A 22462-nucleotide genomic window follows, 5' to 3' on the forward strand; every position below is an offset into this window, starting at 1 on the left:
ACTGCCTTTGCAAAAATTGTAACAGTGAGAAAATTATGATGTGAAAGAGATCTGACCTAACTGACTCCATCTGATTTCCAACCTCCAAACTGCCCTTGTTCATTCCTGGGCAAAGGCCAGACTAACTTTTGGGAGGACTTCAGTTTGTGGTTTAACTTTGAAACAAAGATGATAACAGCCTTTTCCGGAAATGAATGTCCTTCTTGCCAGGGGACCAGATTGCCTTTGTTAGTCTAACAAATTGGCAACAAGATTAGAAATTATGGTTTAGGAGTCATGCAGCCAGGGGCCACATGATTCCAAACCTCCCCAATTGCTCCTAGGAATAACACCACTATTGTAAAACCTAAGATTGGTGCTGGAAATATTTTTCAGACCTTAAAATTCTGATGCACCAGCTAGCACCATCCAGGCCAGTAATCTGGCTAAATCAGTTCTGCAATCTTGTCCAGAAACCGAAGACAGCAAGAAGAACCCACTTTGACCCCCTATGATTTCATCTCCAACCCAACTAATCAGCACTCCTCATTCTCTGGCCCCCTGCCTGCCAAATTGCCCTTAAAAAACTCCAATCTCTGAATTTTCTGTCTCCTGTTTAGCTGGCTGTGCATGAATTAAACTATTTGTCTATTACAATTCCTCTGTCTTAATACATTGAGTTTATCTGGGCAGCAGGCAAAATGAACCCATTGGGCAGTTACAGTGTGACTTCAACAATGTACCTACTGTAAATAGGTACATTTGAGTCTCTAGTTCTTGGTTTATTTTCCACTAATTCCACAGAAGATGGGATTGTTGAAAGACCTATCTTCATTTAGTGAAAAACAATAGAAACCAAATACCCTGGGTCGAGTCAGGATAGAAAAATCTAAAGCTTAGCCCTCATATCCTGTCTCATGTATCTATTAATTCTCTCCTCCTCCAATTTTCTCTTAGCTTACAGCTATTGTTAGGTAATCTGACTCTATGTAAGCACTCAAAGATGAAGTTGTGTAAGTGGCAAAATGCAGAGACTTGTATGTGTGTGCCCTCTTGAAAGACATTTTAGTAAATACATGTGTGGTTTCTGGCTCCTATTATTATTGAGGCCAGGCATTCCTGCTCCCATTGGTACTGCCATGAAGTACAATGTTTGGTTTCCATTTCATCTATAAGCTATAAACTCCCTAGTGAACCTCATTATACTCAAACTTGTATTTCTGTGCCTAAGGTAGGCCCTGGCACATAGGAAGGTTTATTTCCTTTTAGACTAGAAGAATTTACTTCAGTTTTGTTGTTTGTTTGTTTTGTTTCACCACAGATGCGGTGGTTATAAATTCTCTTATTTTTCTTTCTCTGAAACTCTTATTTCACCTTCAATAATGAGAGATATTTTTGCGGAATACAGAATTCCAAGTGGACAAGCTTTTCTCTTGTACTTTAAAGATACTGTTTCACTGTCTTCTGACTCCCCTTCTATTGCTTCTTATGAGAAAGCAGCCATCATTTTAATTGTTTCCCTGTATTCAATGTGTCCTTTTTCTTTGCCTTCAAATATTTTTCTTCCATAGCTTGATTATGATGTAAGTAGGAGTGTTTTTTCTACTTATTCTTTCTAAGCTTCATAAATTTGTAACTCTATGTTTTATGCCACATTTAGGGAATTTGGGCCATATTTTTTCCTCTCAGTTCTCTCTCTCTTCTTCTTTCAGGTCTTCAATTTTGAATTGTCTCACAGATCCATAGGATTTTTTAATTAAAATTTATTTCTCTGCAGTTTTCAAATCAGATAATTTCTATTGACTTTTAAGTCCATTGTTTCTTTCCTGCATCATTCCATTTTGTTCTTAAGCTTACCCAGTTAATTTTATATTTCAGCTGTTTTTTTTTTTTAGTTCTAGGATTTCTATTTGGGCTTTAAAAAATAATCTCTTTTCTTCTGCTGAAATTTCCCACCTTTTATTAGCTGTGAGCATATTTTCCCTTTTACCACTGAGCATCATTTTAATATACACTTTAAAATAATTGTTGGCCAACATCTGGGTCATCCTAGCTTGTTTTCTGTTAATCTTTCTCTTATGAATTGGTCATGTTTTCCTGCTTCTTTGAATGTTGTATAATTTTTTTTTTTTTTAAGATGGAGTCTTGCTGTGTCACCCAGGCTAAAGTGCAATGGTGCGATCTCAGCTCACTGCAACCTCCACCTCCCGGGTTCAAACGATTCTCCCGCCTCAGCCTCCTGAGTAGCTGGGATTACAGGAACCCACCATCATGCCCAGCTAATTTTTGTATTTTTGTAGAGATGGGGTTTCACTATGTTAGGCAGGTTGGTCTTGAAGTCCTGGCCTCAGGTGATCTGCCTGCCTCAGCCTTCTAAAGTGCTGGGATTACAGGCGTGAGACACTGCGCCTGGCCTGAATGTTGTATAATTTTGGATTGCATCCTCAATATTGTAAATAATGTGTTGTAGAAGTTCCAGAATCTGAATGTTCCTCTGAATACTACTGATTTTAAGCATATATTTAACTTTTATAGAATCAAACTGTAGCACTGTATCTCCACTGTGATGAGTGTAGCTGAAATTTTACTTCAATTCTTTTAACTTTAACTAATTTGCTTTGAGTCTTTCCCCAATAGTCATGTTTAAGGATCATGCAGAGATTTGGGAAAATTTTGTACCTAGAGTATGAGACCCATTCTTTGGCTCTATCCTTTCTGGGAGTTCCTTCTTCACTTTGCAATGGATCTAGTTCTCCAAACACAAATCCTTTTCTCTGATTCTTAAGCCAGTAAAACTAGAATTTTCTATCAGAGTGTTAGTTACCCCACGTGGTGAAAACCTACACACACAAAATGGGAGCTGATGTTTGTTCTTTTCTGCGCAGCATTGACTTCCCTCAGTATTTATCTGTTTTTTTTCTCTATTTGGTACCTTCAAGTATTGGTTTTGGTGGAAGAAAAAAATCTGTAAACTTGAAGAGAGACTGAGAGAGATTATACTATCTCAAGAACAGAGAGAAAAATAACGGGAAAAAAGTGTCAGAGCCTCAGGGAAATGTGGGACACCACTAACAGTGCAGACATAAGTGTAATTAGTGTACTATAAGGAGAGGAGACAGAAAATAGAGCAGAAAGTATTCAAAGAATTCATGGTCGAAGAGTCCCCAAATTTCATACAAATTATTACTCTACATATCTAAGAAACTCAATGAATTCTAAGTGAGATAGATGCAAAGAAATCCACACACAGCACATTACTGTAAAAATGTTCAAAGCCAAAGCCAAAGCAAAAATATTGAAAGCGTAAGAGAAAAAGGACCGATCATGTATAGTGAAATGCCAATGATACTTATAGCTGAATTCTCATCAGAAGTAATGGATGCCAGAAGGTAGGAAGGTAACATTTTGAAGGTACTGAAAGACAAAAAGTTGTTAATCAAATAATTTATGTCCAGCAAAACTATCTTTCAATAAAAGGCAATTTCTCAAAGAAAATATGCAAATAGCCAATAATACATGAAAAGAGTCAATATCATTATCTATCAGGAAATGCAAATCAAAACCACAGTGAGATATCACTTCATACATGATAGGATGGTTAAAATATAAAAGAGACATAATAACAAGTATTGAAAAAGATGTGGAGAGTTGCAACCTTCAGATCTTGCTGGTAGGGATGTGAAATGGTGCAGCCACTTTGGAAAATAATCTGGAAGTTCCTCAAAAGATTAAATGTAGAGTTCTGTATGACCCAGTTATTCACTCCTCAGTATACACTCTATACAATGGAATATTATTTGACAGTATAAAGAAATGAAGTACTGGTACATACTGCAACATGAAGGAGCCTGTAATACATTATGTTAAGTGAAAGAAGCAAGATACAAAAGACTGCATATCAGTGATTTTTTTGTGTGAGTCTGTTTATATGCAGGGTCCAGAATAGGCAAATCCAAAGAGACAGAAAGTAGATTAGTGGTTGCCAGGGTCTGGGGTGGGATGAAGGGAGAGAAAGGGAGGAACTGCTAATGGGTATGGGGTTTAATCTGAGGTCATGAAAATATTCCAGTATTCTGGTGGAAGTTACACAACTCTGTGAATATAGTAAACACCATCGATCTGTTCACTTTTAAGTGAGTGAATTGTGTGTCTGTGAATTATTAGTGTATTTCAAATAAAGCTGTTTTTTTTTTAACTAGTCGTTAAAAGCAACCACAACAGCCACCCACATACCTGATTTCTTTTTTTTTTTTTTGAGACGGAGTCTCGCTCTGTCACCCAGGCTGGAGTGCAGTGGCCAGATCTCAGCTCACTGCAAGCTCCGTCTCCCGAGTTCACGCCATTCTCCTGCCTCAGCCTCCCAAGTAGCTGGGACTGCAGGCGCCCGCCACCTCGCCTGGCTAGTTTTTTTGTATTTTTTAGTAGAGACAGGGTTTCACCTTGTTAACCAGGATGGTCTCGATCTCCTGACCTCGTGATCCGCCCGCCTCGGCCTCCCAAAGTGCTGGGATTACAGGCTTGAGCCACCGCGCCCGGCCTCACACACCTGATTTCTTAAGTTAAATGCTGGTGCGATGTCTCCTCTTCACTCTCCTTGGCCTAGCCTAGGTCTTGTGAGAATGACCTCTCTGTATCACTTGTCATCACATTCAGTGGCAACAGCAGGAGCTAAATTTATTTTTTGGTTATCTTTTCATCCCTCAAATTGTCACATCTATTTTTCAAGCTCTCCAAAAATGGTAATTCTATGATAATCCTTAGTAACCATTAGCATAAAATTAAAACATTTACCTTAGGTTCTTCTACTGTGCCTGCTAGAAATTTAGACTACTTATTACTGCTCCCTTTTCAAGCAAGAACAAAATCTGCCTTTTGGACCCATGTAAGGCACTATATTTTAATACCTTTGAATACTACTATTGTTTTGGGGAAACTGGAAAGACATCGGACTAGATATCAAGAGACCTGCTTTCTAGGCCAATCTTTGTCCCTTGCTAGGACAGAGAAGAGCCATCATTCTTCATTTTATGTATATTTTTCAAAAGTAGGGAATTTTTGATAATTTGTAGTTATGACAGTTGTTAATATTATGATGAAATATGTTGAAGGAGATATGTAAAATCAAGTGTCCATTTACTCAATACTAGATTGTAACATCAGTGGCTGCACTCAAAGGGTGGCATATTTTTATGTGGGAGCTCTCCACCAGCCAATGGCACAGACCCACCACTGACCTGGCTCCATCGTCCAGTCCCACTCTTAGAGGAGAAAGCCTCTGGCCAAGACTGTTCCAGAAGGATAACACCTTTTTTGGGTCTCTTTCCCGGATATAAGAAACCTAGTGACATTTCTGCCTCCAAATTTTTGTGTAATTTAAGAACAGTTTCCTCCTCTGAGCTTATGTTTTCTCATCTAAAATATGTGTGGGAGGTGAGAGTCTTTAAAGCATCATCCAGTACTATATCTTATAATTCTATTTCAGCATAGGCATCTTTAATTCCTAATCTTTTCTCATGAAGACACCGTCATGACCTCTTATCTTATTTATATCTTTTGGACTCCAAATACTTCATTTTAGAGATGTAGTGCTCTGAAGGGTCAAAGGGGCACCTTGTGAAAAGCCATATTTGTCTCTTTACATTCACCATGACTTATACTAAATTATAGTAAGTGTGAAATATCTCCACAGACAGATACAAAATGATTTTGTATCTTCTGGCCAGGGTGCGGTGGCTCAATGCCTGTAATCCCAGCACTATGAGAGGGCAAGACAGGCAGATTGCTTGAGCTCAGGAGTTCAAGACAAGCCTGGGCAAATGGTGAAAAGCTGTCTCTACAAAAAAACAAAAAACAAAAAATTAGCTGGGTGTGGTGGCATGCCTGTAGTCCCAGCTACTTGGAAGGCTGAGATGGGAGGATCACTTGAGTCTGGGAGGGTGGAGGTTACAGTGAGCCTAGATTGTGCCACTGCATTCCAGCCTGGGTGACAAAGTAAGACCCTGTCTCAAATAATAATAATAATAATAATAACAATAACAACAACAACAATAATCTGTTCCATCTTCCAAGTGAATTACAAAGGTATCCACAATAAGACCAGCGGCCAGGGTTTCTTGCTTCCAAAGAATGTCTAATTCCCATGCTTATGTAGGAACATAATTTTTCTGAGTATAGACCTATGTTTGTGATTTGAACTAGGTTGTCACTAAGTGAGGGTTTAAAAATTTTTTTCCATCATATTTCTCTTCTGAGAAGTGTCCTTTCTGGAAATCCCATTTAACACTCCCTGTCAGCAACTACTTAATTTTTCCTCCATATCTGACTTCTTCATGTGATCCATTTCTATTGTACCCTAGTTCCTGATAGAAGCTTGATGGAGATAAACATCTCTGGAATGTGCCTGTGTTCATGCACCCAAGCCATAACCAAGCAAGTGCTGGGTGAAAGAGATGTAGGAAACCAAAATTTATTGAATGCCTTTGTGCCAGGTACTTTTTACATACATTATATCATTATATATAAAACATTATGTCATAATTTATGTAACATTCCTATGAGCGATTCTATCATCCCTATTTTACAGATAAGGAAAACTGAGGCTTGGTTGAGTTATTTGCCTAAGATGACACTGCTAATAGGTGGGGGAGCCTGGTTCAAACACAAGTCTGTTCAATTGGACTCCATTTACTGATTGTACTCATGTGTTAACATTCCCACCAAAAGTTTACTAGTAAATCACTCTCAGTTATTAACTGGTGTTCAATTAGAAAGGCAGAATTTCTCTAGGCATTCAAACAGAAAATAAAATCCAAGGAGGGGCAAAAAGAGTCAGTGATGGTACCCAGAATTCAAAAGAGCTGTGTTGCTAAGGTTGCCAGCATCCTTTTGTGAATGCTGCTGCTGTTGCTATTGAAACCACTGCTGCTGTTACCTTTCAAGAGGCTGAGAATTTGTACATTTACAGAAGCTGCAAGAACTTGGGAGCCCATAGTCCGCTTGATGTTACTGGACTCACTGCCAAGACTTCTGTATCCCATGGCTGCCTGTGGCTACTGCCGGATCCAGAAACAGAAAATGGGGGGAAAAAATAGCTTCTCTCTTCCTTTTGCCGCTGGTCTTTCTCCAAGACCTGCCTTTGGGAAAATCTAACTGGAAACCACCTAGTTAGGAAACTTGGGAATCTAGTTTGTAAATTGTTAGCACCTTACAATATAGAGAATATTGAAGGGCAGGAATTAAGCTAAAAGTCAGCTTTCCCAGGAGTTGTTATGTGTTTTGTTATTTAGTTATTTGTTTTGTTATGTTTTGTGACAAAGTCTCACTCTGTCACCCAGGCTGGAGTGCAGTGGTGCAATCATGGCTCACTGTAGCCCCGATATCCTGGCCTCAAGTGATCCTGTGGCTTCAGCCTCCCGAGTAGCTGGGACTACAGGTGTGTGCTACCAAGCCTGACTAATTTTTAGAATTCTTTTTTTTTTGTAGAGACGGAGTCCCACTGTTTCTCAGCCTGGTCTTGAACTTCAGGGGATGGTGAGCATCCCCTCTTTTCATATAAACTGTGTTGTGAGTCAGTGTCCCAGGGATGAGTCTCCATCTTTTACTTACTTAAGCAGAAAATGGATTTGTTGGAAGGATATTGAGCAATTCACAGAACTACAAGAAACCTGGAGAATCTAGCATAGGAAACAACAGGATCTGGTAATAAGGATGGAATAGGGGCTTGGCAAAGCACTCCTGCTCAGAGGAATTCATACTGACCATTTTTCATTTTTAAATATCTCCTGAAGATTCAACATTCAAAGGAAGAAAATGAATCAGTCAGTCTTGGGAAGGCCTGCACCTTCACTAGGAGAGGTAATTTTGGCAAAGTAAAATACGGATCTGTCACCCAAATATATGGAAATTGTTCCTGGGAAGCAAACACACACACAAAACCAGCTACCCCTGCAGTCCCTGTTGCCAGGTACTGTTCTCTAGATTCCTCCCTCCACCCTATAGAGTATAGCCTGTTCTATATTCCTCTGGGATAATGGCTTCCATTCTTCCTTCCTGGGAATTGCAGCCTAACTCTTGTCCCTAGTCTGGTGGTCTGGAGCTTGGTGACCCACCCTGGACAGTCCTTCTGAGTCTCAGACCTGTTATCTATATACTTATTGAATTATCTAGTTACTTTAACTTGCAACTTTTGAGAGTAATCATTAAGAGGAGGTTTTGCTCAAATGTAAACAGAAGTTTTAATGAACTTTGAACTCTCTTCTTCAATCAGATGAATATTTCTTGGCATCTTCTGCACCCTGGACAGCTCCCCAAGTGACCTTCTGTTACTCACAATCTCTTCTAATTTCCACGAAAAGTGAATTAAAGCCATGACATTGTCTTCCCACTTGGTCTATATCTTTCTTTCCCTTCTTTCTTCCTCCCAAAGTCTGACCCGCTTCATAATAAATATCATTGTGACTACCACTTATTGACCACTTACTATGTTGAGCACCTACTATGTGCCTGGGGCTTTATACACAATGTTTTGTTTAATCCAGACCAGAACCCCAAAGAAGTTTTCATTACAAAGATAGAAGAATTAAGGCTTACATATCTAGTTAGTGATGAAGTTCATATTTGAGCCCAAGTCAGCCTGATTCCAAGTCCTGCATTCTTTTCATAGAAGTATGATATCTGTAATACATCCAATATGGGTACAGGAGATGCAAGAGAGGTCAGAGTCTACTTGGCCTTCTTTCCAGGTCTTTGTTTCAAAAGAACACTTTAGACAAAACAGGATGTAAAAATATAAACAGAATGAGAAAAGCAGGAAATCCCCATCTTTATGATTGCTTTTTCAGCCTTTCAGGATAAACTTACTGATATGATATGGCTGTGTCTCCACCCAAATTTCATCTTGAGTTGTAGTTCCCATAATCCCCACATGTCATGAGAGGGACCCGATGGGAGGTAATTGAATCATGAGGGCAGGTTTTTCCCATGCTGTTTTTATGATAGTGAATAAGTCTCACAAGATCTGATGGTTTTATAAAGGGCAGTTCCCCTGCACATGCTCTCTTACCTGCTGCCATGCAAGATATGCCTTTGCTCCTCCTTTGCCTTCCACCATGGTTGTGAGGCCACCCCAGCCATGTGGAACTGTGAGTCCATTAAACCTCTTTTTCTCCTTCCTTCCTTCCTTCCTTTTCTTCTTCTTCTTCTTTTTTTTTTTTTTTTTTTTTTTTTTTTTGTGACAGAATCTCACCCTGCCACCCAGGCTAGAGTACAGTGGCACGATCTCGGCTCACTGCAACCTCCACCTCCCAGGTTCAAGCCATTCTCCTGCCTCAGCCTCCTGAGTAGCTGGGATTAAACTTCTTTTTCTTTATAAATCACCCAGTTTCTAAACCTCTTTTTCTTTATAAATCACCCAGTCTTGGGCAGTATGAAAATGGAATAATACACTTACATATAGCAATTCCCATATTTCTGGAGACTGTGGAATGTAGCCTCTGCTTTGTTTTACCTTACTAATAGAAAATTAAAATTTTAAAGTTTCAAAAAAATTATTCTACAACTTTACTCAGAGGCATGATTTCATTTGGTTTGGTTTGAAGGTGGTATCCTTTGCTGTTTAGGATAAATAATATGTGAACCAAAAGAATCCTTTACAGTAAATATGTAAAACTCATTATTTAAAGAAATATGGCATCTGCAAGTATGATAGCAGCTGCTTTCATTTAGACATAGCTTTGTCTTTAGCCAGGAACCTTAATTAACTCAGGATTCTTAACACAATCCTGAGAAATATACAAAGTTAGAAAGGAAGGTTGTACACATTTATTGAGTATCTATAATGTTCCAAGCTCTGTCATTTATCTACATTTTATCTACAAGCTCTTTAATTTATCTTCATTTTCTCATTTAATACAGTAATGTTATCAAGGTAAGTGCTACTACTATTCCTGTTTTCAGATAAAATAAAGTTCAATGTTATCAAGGTAAGTGCTACTACTATTCCTGTTTTCAGATAAAATAAAACTCAAAGAGTTGAAATCAGTGCATCTGGACTCTAAGTTTTGGATCTCCATTGTAACCTTCTGTCTCTATTTTATTCAGTAAGTTTAAGAAAGGTTTTGAGAGGGTCATAGAAAAACATATCATTAGGGAATTATCCAGAGAACCAAAAGAGGACACGTTTAAAAAGAGACCATGGTAAGCCTCAGTTTCAGGCCATCTTTTCTTCTCATTCTATGTATTCTCCCAGCTCCATTTTATTCATGCCAATATCTATACTTTCCGTTTATTAATGAATGATTCTCAAATCTACATAACAATTCAGACATCTCCGCTAAATTCCTTTTTACATATCTAGCTGTTTTCTGAATATCTGCCTTGGATGACCCACAGGCTTCTCTGAAGTATCATGCCCCAGATGAAAGTATTTTCCTGCCACTCAACTCCTGTTCCTTGTTTCATGGTCCAGTGAATGGTACCATCCACTCTATTGCCCAAATCATTTATGCAGTTTCCTTGGCTTTTTATTTCCCCTCACTGTTCTCTATCCTAGCCCATCCCCCAATCTAATCAATGGCCAAATTCTGTCAACTCTGTCGTCCAAATATCTCTGGAATCTACATGCTTCTTTCCATCAGCCACTCAGCTGAGCTTTCAGGTGTTAGAGTAGCTGATTAAAAATGAGCCAAAATGAAAGTAACAGTCAAACCTTGATCCCCCTTTGTTTCATTTCCCCCAATGGAACAGTGTGTTGGTAGAGTCAACTCACTGTTTAGGGATCTCCAACCAAAAGGCACCTGCAGTTTTATGAACGCTGAAGCCAGAAGTGAGGAAGAATGGGAAGACTAGAGGTAGAAAATACCGAGTATTGATTCGGAGTGGGTAAAGTGTCTTCAAGGTTCCCTGAAAAGAAGATTTCCAAATGGAGATGCCTAGGCCATGAATGCAGATGTGTATAAGAGCACAACTGACCAGGGGGCCTGAATCTTTGGCTGCAACTCTCTTTAGACACTGCAATGCATTGGCTCTGTACTAAGTCTGGTGTGGGAATGGCAGCTTTTCCTATGAGGCCTTCCAGGCAAAGCCTTTGTAATTGCCTGTGACTGGGCCTGAAATATCACACAGGTGATTTTGGCCAGGAGTTAGACTCCTCACTCCTGAACCCCGGTTCTGCTACCTGAGCCCAGGCCACCATCCTCTCTTACCTCCAGAATTACAGCAGCCTCCTTACTGGTCTCCTTGGAGCCAGTCTTTGCCATCCTCCAATCTGTTTTCCATAAAGCAGCAAGAGGGATTGTTATAAAACACAAATCTGACCTAGTCATGCCTGTATCAGTCAGGGTCCCAAAAGGAAATAGACTTTAATTCAAATGGTTCAAATGAAAAGCTTTGATGAAAGGGCTGCTTACAGAGGTGTGGGCAGAATTAAAGAGACTGGAAACAGAGGAAGCCATATTTATCTGTAGCCTGAAGAGACAAGAAATAGTTACTCAGTGAAAGCTGGAGCCACAAAGGGGCTGCCTGGCAGGACCTATGTTCAAGGAGGGATGCATTTACTATCAGGGGTATAGCACTGAAGCAAGGAGACCCAGGGAAAAGGCACCACATTGACTGAACCCATCTGGAATCCAGTAGGCAAGGGAGAGTGGGTGACAGACCCTATGGGGATCTGATTTCCAGGGCGGAGAATGGATCTGGAGGTATGGGAAACAAAAGAACTAGTGCAACTCTTCTACTTAACACTCAGCCATGTCTTCACACTGCATGTAGTGTAAAGTCCAAGCTGCTAGATTTGGCTTCCAAAGCCTTCCTGATCTGGGCTGAGCCTTTCTCAGCAGTTTGTATCACATACTTCATCCTGAGCTCTTGCTCTGTACTTCCGCCATACTTGACTTACTTTGGTTCTTTCCTATCCAGGCCTTTGTAAGGGTTATTCTGTATCCCAGAAATATTTTCTCCAACCAACCTCCCTTTAATCTGTATACATGTTTCTCACTTTTCAGATCTCAATTTAATTGTCACTGTCTGCAGGAATTCTATTGTCACATGGCCCTGACTGAGCTTACTGTTTTCTCATGGGTTTCCATATCCTTCTTCCATGTCAAAGCCTCCAATAAATTTCCAGTTACTCCCACTGTACTGTAAGCTTTGCAGAGCACAGACTGTATCTATCATGTTCACTTTTGTATCACCAGTGTGTGCCCAGTACTAGGAACTACTTAAATATATTTTAAATTAATGAGAACTTACTATATCTCATGTATTTGCCATTCATTGTTTTTTCATTGATTTCCTTCTATTTCTATGTTGAGATTTTATTAGGTGAGATGGATGAATTTTATCAATACCTTTTCAGTAAGAATTGATATGATTATGTAGTTTACCTTTCATAATCTGCTGTTATAAATGAGTGATAAGTGATTGATTTTAGATCATACTGTGTCTGGAATTGGTGGGTTCTTGGTCTCGCTGACTTCAAGAATGAAGTAGTGGACCCTCGTGGTGAGTGTTACAGTTCTCAAAGATGGTGTGTCTGGAGTTTGTTCCTTCAGATGTTCAGATGTGTCTGGAGCTTCCTCCTTCTGGTGGGTTCGTGGTCTCGCTGACAGGAGTGAAGCTGCAGACCTTTGTGGTGAGTGTTACAGCTCATAAAGGCAGCGTGGACCCAAAGAGTGAGCAGCAGCAAGATTTATTGCAAAGAGCGAAAGAACAAAGCTTCCACCAGTGTGGAAGGGGACCCAAGCGGGTTGCCTCTGGCTGGCTCGGGCAGCCTGCTTTTATTCCCTTATCTGACCCCACCCACATCCTGCTGATTGGTCCATTTTACAGAGAGCTGATTGGTCCATATTACTGAGAGCAGATTGCTCCATTTTGACAGAGTGCTGATTGCTGCATTTACAATCCCTGAGCTAGACACAGAGTGCTGATTGGTGCATTTACAATCCTCTAGCTAGACATAAAAGTTCTCCAAGTCCCCACTAGGTCAGCTAGATACAGAGTACTGATTGGTGTATTTACAAACCCTGAGCTAGACACAGAGTGCTAATTGGTGTATTTACAAACCCTGAGCTAGACACAGAGTGCTAATTGGTGTATTTACAAACCCTGAGCTAGACACAGAGTGCTGATTGGTGCATTTACGATCCCTTAGCTAGACATAAAAGTTCTCCAAGTCCCCACTAGACTCAGGAGCCCAGCTGGCTTCACCTAGTGGATCCCGCCCTGGGGCCGTGGACAGAGCTGCCTGCCAGTGCACCCCTACTCCTCAGCCCTTGGGCAGTTGATGGGACTGAGCGCCGTGGAGCAGGGGGTGACACTCGTTGGGGAGGCTCGGGCTCCGCAAGAGCCCATTGCAGGCGGGGATGGGTGTTCAGGCATGGCAGGCCGCAGGTCCCGAGCCCTGCCCCGCAGGGAGGCAGATAAGGCCCGGCAAGAACTCAAGCACAGCGCGCTAGTGGGCTGGCACTGCTGGGGTCCCAGCACACCCACCACAGCTGCTGGCCTGGGTGCTAAGCCCCTCACTGCCCTGGACTGGCAGTGCCTGCTGGCTGCTCTGATTGCGGGGCCTGCCGAGCCCGCACCTGCCAGAACTCGCGCTGGACCGTGAGCGCCGCCCCCAGCCCCTGCTCCTGCCCTCACCTCTCTCTCCACACCTCTGGGCAAGCAGAGGGAGCCGGCTCTGGCTTCGTGCAGCCCAGAGAGGGGCTCCCACAGTGCAGTGGTGGATTGAAGGGCTCCTCAAGCGCTGCCAGTGTGGATGCTGAGGCCGAGGAGGTGCTGAGAGTGAGGGCTGCTAGCACATTGTCACCTCTCAATACATTCGCATTCCTAAAATATACACAACTTAGTAATATTCATTTTATTAGAGGCTAGATTTTGTTTACTAATAATTTATTTGCATTTTTATATCCACATTGGTTTGTAAGAGTTTTACATTTTTATACTCTCCATCTGGCTTTGGTATTAGGATTATGCTAACTTCATAAAATAAATGAAGGAGTTTAAATAGGATTAGAACTATCTGTTATTTAAGAGTTAGAGAGAGCACTTTTATGAAGCATCTGGTCCTGGCACCTTGTTTTAATGGTAGATCAATATTCACCTGTGTTAGTTTCCTATTTCTACTGTAACAAATTACCACAAATTTAGGGGCTTAAGACAACACAAATTTATTCTCTTGTAGTTATAGAAGTCATAAGTACAAAATCCGCTTCACTGGGCTAAAGTCAAGGTGTCAGCAGGAATGCACTCCCTCTGAAAGCTCTGGAGGAGAATCTGTTTCCTTGCCTTTTCCAGCTTTTAGGGGCCATTTGCATTACTTGGCTCATGGCACCTTCCTCCATTTTCAATGGTAGCAGTATAGCATCATCAAATCTCTCTGCTTCCATGATGACATCACCCGCTACTGTGGTCAAATCTCCCTCTTTCTCCTTCTTACAAGCACACTTGTGATTATATTTAGGGCCCACACAGCTAATACAGGATAATCTCTTCATCTAAAAAAATTCCTAATAGAATCACACCTGCAAAATCCCTTTGCCATATAAGGTAATATTCATAGGATCCAAGGATCAAGACTTGGATATATTTGGGAGCCATTATTCAGCGTACCACACTCCCTCTTGTAAAGACCTTTGCGATTACATCACTGGGGCCACCTGGATAATGCAAGGCACTTTTCCTATGTCTAGATCCTTAGTCACAACTGTGAAGTTCCTTTTGCCATATAAAATAACATACTTTATTCCATACTCAGGGATTAGAACACAGACATCTTTGGAGAGCTATGGTTTATCACCTTTCAAATCTATTCTATGGAAATTGGCCCTTTAATGTTTTCTATTTCCTAGGTCAATTTTAGACATTTGTATTTTGCTAGGAAATCAGCAGTTTCCTCCTAGTTTTCAAATTTGTTTCTATAGATTTGCATATAATATTCATATATATATATATATATATATATATATATATTTTTTTTTTTTTCCTTTTTGATACAGAGTCTCATTCTACTACCCGGGCTAGGGTACACTGGTGCAATCATAGCTCACTGCATCCTCAACCTCCTGGGCTCAAGCAATCATCTTGCCTCAGGCTCCTGAGTAGCTAGGTCTACAGGTATGAGCCACCATGCCTGGCTAATTTTTTAGGTTTTTTTTGTGGGAGGCAGGGTGTCACCATGGTGCACAGGCTGTTTGAATTCGTGGCCCCAAGCCATCCTCCTGCCTTGGCCTCCCAAAGTGCTGGGATTACAGGCATGAGCCATCATACCTGGCTCTTACACAATTTGTTAAAAATCTTTATTTCTTTGATAGTTATCATTTTGCATACCTAATCATGTATATTTTTTCTTGTGGGCATATTTTATTTTTGCCATAATCAGGCTCTGAAGCTTGTTGTTTTTATTGGTTTTCTCAAAGGAATAGCTTTTCAGTTGATGCATTCTTCTTGCATGTAAAAAAATTTCTATTTCATCAATTTTAGCTTTTATTTTCTTAGTTTGGGTTTTTGATTGCTTTTTCTGATTTTTAAGATCATATTTATATTATGTATTTCTTTTATCCAAATAGAAATTTATTGTCCTTTCATGAGTGTTATGGTTACTCCACAGTCATTAGCACTTACAGGTTTCTTTTTGAAAAGTATTTTTTGATTTTTAAGTTTTAAAAAAATTGATATATAAAATTGTATATGAGATATTTTGATACCTACATATAATGTGTAATGAGCAAATCAGCATAATTAGGATAGCCATCACTTCAAACATTTATGTTTTCTTTCTGTTGGGAGCTTTATAAATCTTCTCTTCCAGCTACCTTGAAATGCACAATAAGTTATAATAAGTTAACTTTCCCTACTATACATCAAATACTAGAACCTATTCCTTCTATGTTTTTGTATCCTTTAACCAACTTCTCTTCATCCCTACCTCTCTCCCCTTTCCTTTACATCCTCTGGTAAGCACCATTTTAACCTCTACCTCCATGAGATCCACTTTCTTAGCTTCCACATATGAATGAGAACATGCAATATTTGTCTTTCTGTGCCTGGCTTACCAATGACCTCCAGTTCCATCCTTTCTCACAGTCTTCCTTTGTGGTTAAGTGATTTTCTAGCATGTTTTAATTCATTGCTTTTTATTTTCAGTATATCTATTATAAGTTTTTGTTTGGTGGTTAGCATGAAGATTACAAAAAATTCTATAGTTATAACAAGTTACTTAAAACTGATTCTAACTTAGTTTTGATCACAAAAAAACAAAAAGAAACAAACAAAATAAAACCTTATACATATTAATTCCCCTCTCCTCACACATTTTGAATTTTTGATACCACAATTTACATTTTTATATTGCTAATCTCTTAATAAATTGTTGTCATTATTATTTTTAGTAGTTTTATCTTTTAGTCTTCTTAGTAAAGATTTAATTGATTTATACACCACAATTACAATATTAGTATAACAATCACATTGGTATCCTTTTGACCTAAATAGAACTCTCATTAGCATTTCTTATGGAACAGGTCTGGTAGCAACAAATTCCCTCAGCTTTTGTTTGTCTAGGAAAGGCTTTATCTTTCCTTCATTTTTGAAGGATAGCTTTACTGGAAACAGTATTCTTGCTTTGCAGTTTACTTCTTTCAGCACTCTGAAAATATCATCTCACCTCTCCTGGCCTGTACTGTTTCTACTGAGAAGTCTGCTGCCAGGCATTTCAGATCTACCTTATCTGTTATTTGCTTCTTTTTTCTCATTGCTTTCATAATTGTTTCTTTGTCTTTCACCTTTGACAGTTTGATTATAATACATAAGTGTATTCTTATATGGATTGAAAGTGATTGGTGACCCTTGACCTTCCTGTACCTGGATATTTATATCTTTCTCCAGGTTTGGAAGGTTTATGTTACTATTTCTTTGAATAAACTTTCTACCTTCTTGTCTTTCTCATTTCCCTCTTTAACTAAATAACATGAATGATTGCTCTTTTGATGTTGTCTTGTCATTTCTGTAAGCTTTCTTTATACTTTTCATTCTTTTTTCTCCTCTGACTGTATATTTTCAAATATTCTGTCTTCAAGCTCACTGATTCTTCAGCTTGATCAGTTCTGCTGTTGATAATATCTGTTGTATTTTTCCTTTCATTCATTGTATTTTTCAGCTCCAGGATTTCTGGTTGATTTTTTTAAAAAATTATTTTAATCTCTGTTAAATTTCTCTGATAAGTTTCTGAATTGATTCTGTGTATTTTGTGGAAGTCAATCAAGCTTCTTAAAACAGCTATTTTGTATTATTTGTCTAAGAAAGTGCGTATCTTTATCACTTTAGGGTCAGCCTCTGGCACCTTAATTTTTCCATATGATGAGTCATATTTCCTTGAATGTTTTTGATGCTATGAACATGAAATGATGTCTGTGTATTGATAGATTAGGTATTTATTTAATATTTTAGTCTTTGTAGTCCAGCTTTGTTTATGTCTATCCTTGTAGGGATTCTATACAGTCTGACTATTGTGTTTCCTGGGCTTCTGCCCTCTGTAGCTGTCTCAGCACTAGAAGATGCTCTAAGTACAGGCTTGCTGCAAGTCTTGTGAGGGCTATGAGATTGGCACAGCTTTCCAGCCCAGATGGATCGGGGAAGACCCAAGAAGGGTACTTGGGCTGTGTGGGAATGCTGGCCAGGGACCTGAATCCAGAAGACTGTCCTGGTGGCCAAGATGGATGGCTATCCCCACTTGGGGACCCATCTCACCTGTGCATGACTCTCAGCAGGTTTCTGCACATGTGGGATGGGTCCCCAACTGCAGCAAGGGAGGCTGGAGTTGAAACTGGGCCCTCTCAGTGTAGCAGAATGAGCCGCAGACAAAACTCCTCAGACACCGAGTTAAAGAAGGAAGTGGTTTATTTGGCCAGGAGCATCGGGCAAGACTCCTGTCTCAAGAGCCGAGCTCCCCAGGTGAGCAATTCCTGTCCCTTTTAAGGGCTCACAACTCTAAGGGGGTCCACATGAGAGGGTCATAATTGATTGAGCAAGCAAGGGGTACATGACAGGGGCTGCATGTGCCGGTGGTCAGAGTGAAACAGAACAGACTGGGAAGTTTCACAATGTCTTTTCTATACAATATCTGGAATCTATAGATAACATAACTAGTTAGGTCAGGGGTCGATCTTTAACCACCAGGCTTAGGTCAGGCAGGCCCAGGCCTGGTTTCAGGTCTGGTTCCTTGGTTTCAGATCTGGTTCTTAGGACCGGGCTACCTGTCTTTTGTTTTGCTTTTCTTTTCTGAGTATAAAACAATATGAGAGGGTCTGTCTCTCTTCTCTCATTTCCCCGCTTTGAGACTCTCACATTTTATTAGTGGGAGTTCTCACTCTTATTTTTGCTACTTATGTCTTCCTGTGCAATAGATTGATAATGATTCATATAGTACACTTGTGCTGATACATAACATGAAGTGACATTGAGAGACTGGGCTATATGCTCAGCTAATTGCAAAAACAAATTTCTTGTTTTTCCTGGAATTTCTGGTACTGGCACATTCAGTTCATCATAGAAAGTTTGAAATACTGGCTCAGGAGAGCGTTTATAAACTTTTTCTCAAACCATGATATTTACTTGAAGATCCAGTCTAGCTCTATCAATTTTTAGGGTTATACATTCTCTCTGGTTGATGAAATGCCAGGGTGAAAGGGATAGCCAAGTGGACTAATGCACAAGTGCCACTCTAGTTACTGGGCAGAGTGCCCAGTAAAGGTCCACCACAATATCACCACACATCCGCTCAGGGATGAACAAGGGCTGACTGATTGATAAGCTCTTGAAAATTCTTAAGCTCATTGCATCCCTTCAGGTCTCCAAGGAATGCTAAGTTTCCTTCCTGTTGTGAGAGACATGAAGTGAACTTAGTATTGGGAGACAGAAGCTGGATGGCCCTCGAGGGACTGACCCGCAGGGTGCCAGACTTTGTGATATAGCAAAGAGAGCTTGGCATGACTTATTACTCCAGGCTGTAGAATTCTGGAAAAGAGCTACCATGCAGCCTATGCCTGGTCGACTGGAGGACCACCTTAGTGGAAGGGGGACAATTTGGGCCTCTGGCCTGCCATGTGCACAAGCATAACAATTGCTTTTGTTTAACGTGCAGATGGAATATTTGATCCATTTTAACCAGGCATTTGCATCTTGGTATCCTGTCTTAATTTCTAAAGTTGGTTTTAAGTCTTTAACTTCTATGATCTTCTAGTAAAATGAATGTATGATTTTAGGAAATTACAAAAACTGGTTGGGGCAGTCCATCCTTGCTCTTTAGAGGTCCACAGAATGTTGGACCAACTACAGCATAAAAGCTCTATATTGGGGGCAAGACTGTTGGTTGGCACTGGGGTCTTTATCAAAATCTCCCCAGATTAAATGGTCCTAGTTTACTAATGCCTAGTCTGAGGAGCGTCAGGAGGGACAGAATTACTTTTCTGAAGTAGAAAGCTGTCTTTGACTAGGCAAGTCTCCACAGGGTATAACAAGGCAAGCATTAAATGCAATAGTTTGAGGTGAAATTGACTTGATATGTTAATAACTAGATGGTTAGCAATAGAACAAGGAAAGAAGATAGAGTAATAGAATAGATGAAAAGAGTTACATTTTTCTTAGCTTTAGTTTGGTAGGGTTTTCCCCTAGGACTATGGCCCACAACTCTGTAGGGGATGGCACTTTCTTGACTCGGATGTGATGAGTCCCTCCTTTTTTGCTGTACGAGCAGCAGTCTTGGTGGTTAGCAGCACAAGGTAGGGTCCTTACCAGGCTGGCTCGAGTTTTTCTTCTTTCCATCCTTTGATGAGAGCATGATCTTCAGGCTGGTGCTAGTTTACCGGAAATTCTAGGGGTGGTACATGTGCTAAAAGACTTTTAGTTTTTGAGGGAAAGGAAAGTGGAAGATAAACCAAGTATATGATTTTTAAGAAATGGACCTTTTGTTTTAAATGTGGGAATCTTCGCAGTGGACTTTATAGTCCTTAGTGCCTTTTTACTGAGTAATTTCTTTTAGCACCTATTTTAATTAGTTTTTAAACCAAAGAAAACCAAGTACCATTTTATATTTAAGCAATGCTTTTTGTATGATTTTATACCGGATAAGCTAAATTTTACCTTTATATTAGTGTGTTTTAATGTTAAACTTAATTTTAATAAAATCTTGTAGACGTATTTATCCAATTTTTAATGTTTGACCATAAGGTAAGATTTTATAGACTCTTTAACCTTTTATAATTTTTGCTAAAGAGCAGGTTGGTGCTTTAAGAAAAGCCTACTTTGCTTTTATTTTAATGTCCAGTTTACAGAAAAACTGGATGATACCTGTTTAACTTTAGCCAACGTTTACACACAGAAACACAGAATTTTCTTTCCAATTAACATTTTAAAACTTGATTAAACCTTTAAAATAATATACACATATTTTTAACCTTTTAATGTAGGTAAAAATTTATATTCTATGCCTCCTTATAATTCTTTTACCAAAGGTATATTTTACTTTCCTTATATACCTTACACATAAACTATTGTTTTTTTGTTTGTTTGGTTTTTTTTTAGTTTTATATTAAGGAGGCCTAGTTACTTTTAAATTATAGAACATTTCTTGCATAAAGTTTTTTTATAACATTTTTCTCTTTCACGACTTTTGCAGACAATTCTTTGACATACTTTAACTTTCTAACTTATTACAAATAATTTTTTCTTTAAACAACCAGTTAATTTATTTCAGGACAAGAATTTACCATATAATACTCTTTTTACATAAATTCTGCCCCTGCCCCGCCTTTTTTTCCTTTTTTTTGAAGATGATAACCATTCTTTTCTAAAGCGAACTTCTTTTATGTCTGTGGGCTAGACTGTCTAAGGCCACAAGAATAGAAGTTAGTATAATACATGTTACACTGTTAACTTTTAGCAAACTTTACTTTTGTTGAAAACCTTGTAAGTTTGGGATTTTAATTATCCTTTGCTATTAATAAGACCTTATTTTGTCTAAGTTAATTTGGAATTGGTACAGATGGCTTTTAAAGGAATAGGGTACACTGTTTTTTTTCTTAACTACTTGTATATATCTCTTTCTCTTTCTCTCTTTGACGTTGTCTGTCTCTCTTTGACTTTGTCCCTCTCTCTTTGACTTTCCTTTTACCTCTGTCTCTTTCCCTCTCTCTTCTCGCTTATGCTGCAGTTCTCTCAGCTACTGTGGAGAGATCTAAAACCAGCTGTAACCAAGCGTCTATGTATGGAAACTGGTCTGGGTGCCCTGGCTTTACAGGTTACCTTGTGCCATACCTTTGAAACAAGGGACCTGTCCAGGCTTCCTTCTGATGGCCAACCTACCTCTAATGCTGGCCAGTCTACTTTACACAAAGTTTTAAGTTTTCCTGGTGTCACAGTACTCCATAGTCTCCCTTAAATCCTTTCTTGAAATTTTTCAACATAGTTCCTAGTAGGGTGGGCTTATTTGTGCCTGACCCATGCTTTTTCAAGACAAAACACCATGCTCATGCTAACACCACACACACATCACAAAACAAAGAATGGGTTAAAAGGACACACACACACTTTTGCAGTTTACACCAAACCAAAATCAAAACCAAAATCAGAGTATTCAGAAATCCAAGCCAGGTCAAAACCAAAACCAAAGTATCAAGCAATCCAAGTCAAGTCAAAAACAAAAACCATAGTGCCAGTACAGGCACACTGTGGGTGATCAGGCCACGCTTCCACTCAAATGGAGTAGGCAAGTTCCCAAGACAAGTCTTCTGTCAAGCAATTCAAACCAAGTCAAAACCAAAGTGCTGATAAAGGCATGCCCTGGGTGATCAGGCCACGCTTCCACTCAAATGGAGTGGGCAAGTTCCCAAGACCGGTCCTGCCAAGCAATTCAAACCAAGTCAAAACCAAAACCAAACCAAAGTGCCGATAAAGGCACGCCATGGGTGATCAGGCCACGCTTCCACTCAAACGGAGTAGGCAAGTTCCAAAGACTAGTCTTACCAAGTTTCAGATGTCCAGACTTCAAGTACCAGTTCCTTCCCAGTGTTCAGCCACTGTGTTGATCCTCCATGGGGGCCTGCCACACACTGCTCTGTCGAGGCGTCCCACAGCGGCAAATGCCTACCCAGGCGTGCTCTCAGGATCCGCGTCGCTCAGACTGGTCGGTCCCCGCAGGGATGTTCCACAGGACAGAAAGCCACCTAAGGAGCTGCCTCAACCATCCGCCAATCACCTTGCTTCCCAGTCAGGGAACAAATAAATGTAGCAGGAAGGACTGCAGACAAAACTCCTCAGACACCAAGTTAAAGAAGGAAGTGGTTTATTCGGCCAGGAGCATCGGGCAAGACTCCTGTCTCAAGAGCTGAGTTCCCCAAGTGGGCAATTCCTGTCCCTTTTAAGGACTCACAACTCTAAGGGGGTCCGCTTGAGAGGGTCGTGATTGACTGAGCAAGCAAGGGGTATGTGACAG

General features: G+C 39.9%; 1 protein-coding gene across 1 annotated transcript in view; it reads right to left on the reverse strand.

Annotated features, from left to right (window-relative positions):
* The window catches only part of IL33 (interleukin 33), an 82835-nt gene extending 60683 nt beyond the window's left edge, over positions 1-22152 (reverse strand). Inside the window, exon 1 of the mRNA XM_015437189.4 lies at positions 21994-22152. The gene's annotated coding sequence lies outside the window, so the exon portion shown is untranslated. The remainder of the gene's footprint in view (positions 1-21993) is intronic.
* Positions 22153-22462: the final 310 nt, after the last annotated feature.

The sequence above is a fragment of the Macaca fascicularis genome, chromosome 15 (assembly GCF_037993035.2).
Source record: "Macaca fascicularis isolate 582-1 chromosome 15, T2T-MFA8v1.1".
Classification (NCBI taxonomy): Eukaryota; Metazoa; Chordata; class Mammalia; order Primates; family Cercopithecidae; genus Macaca; species Macaca fascicularis.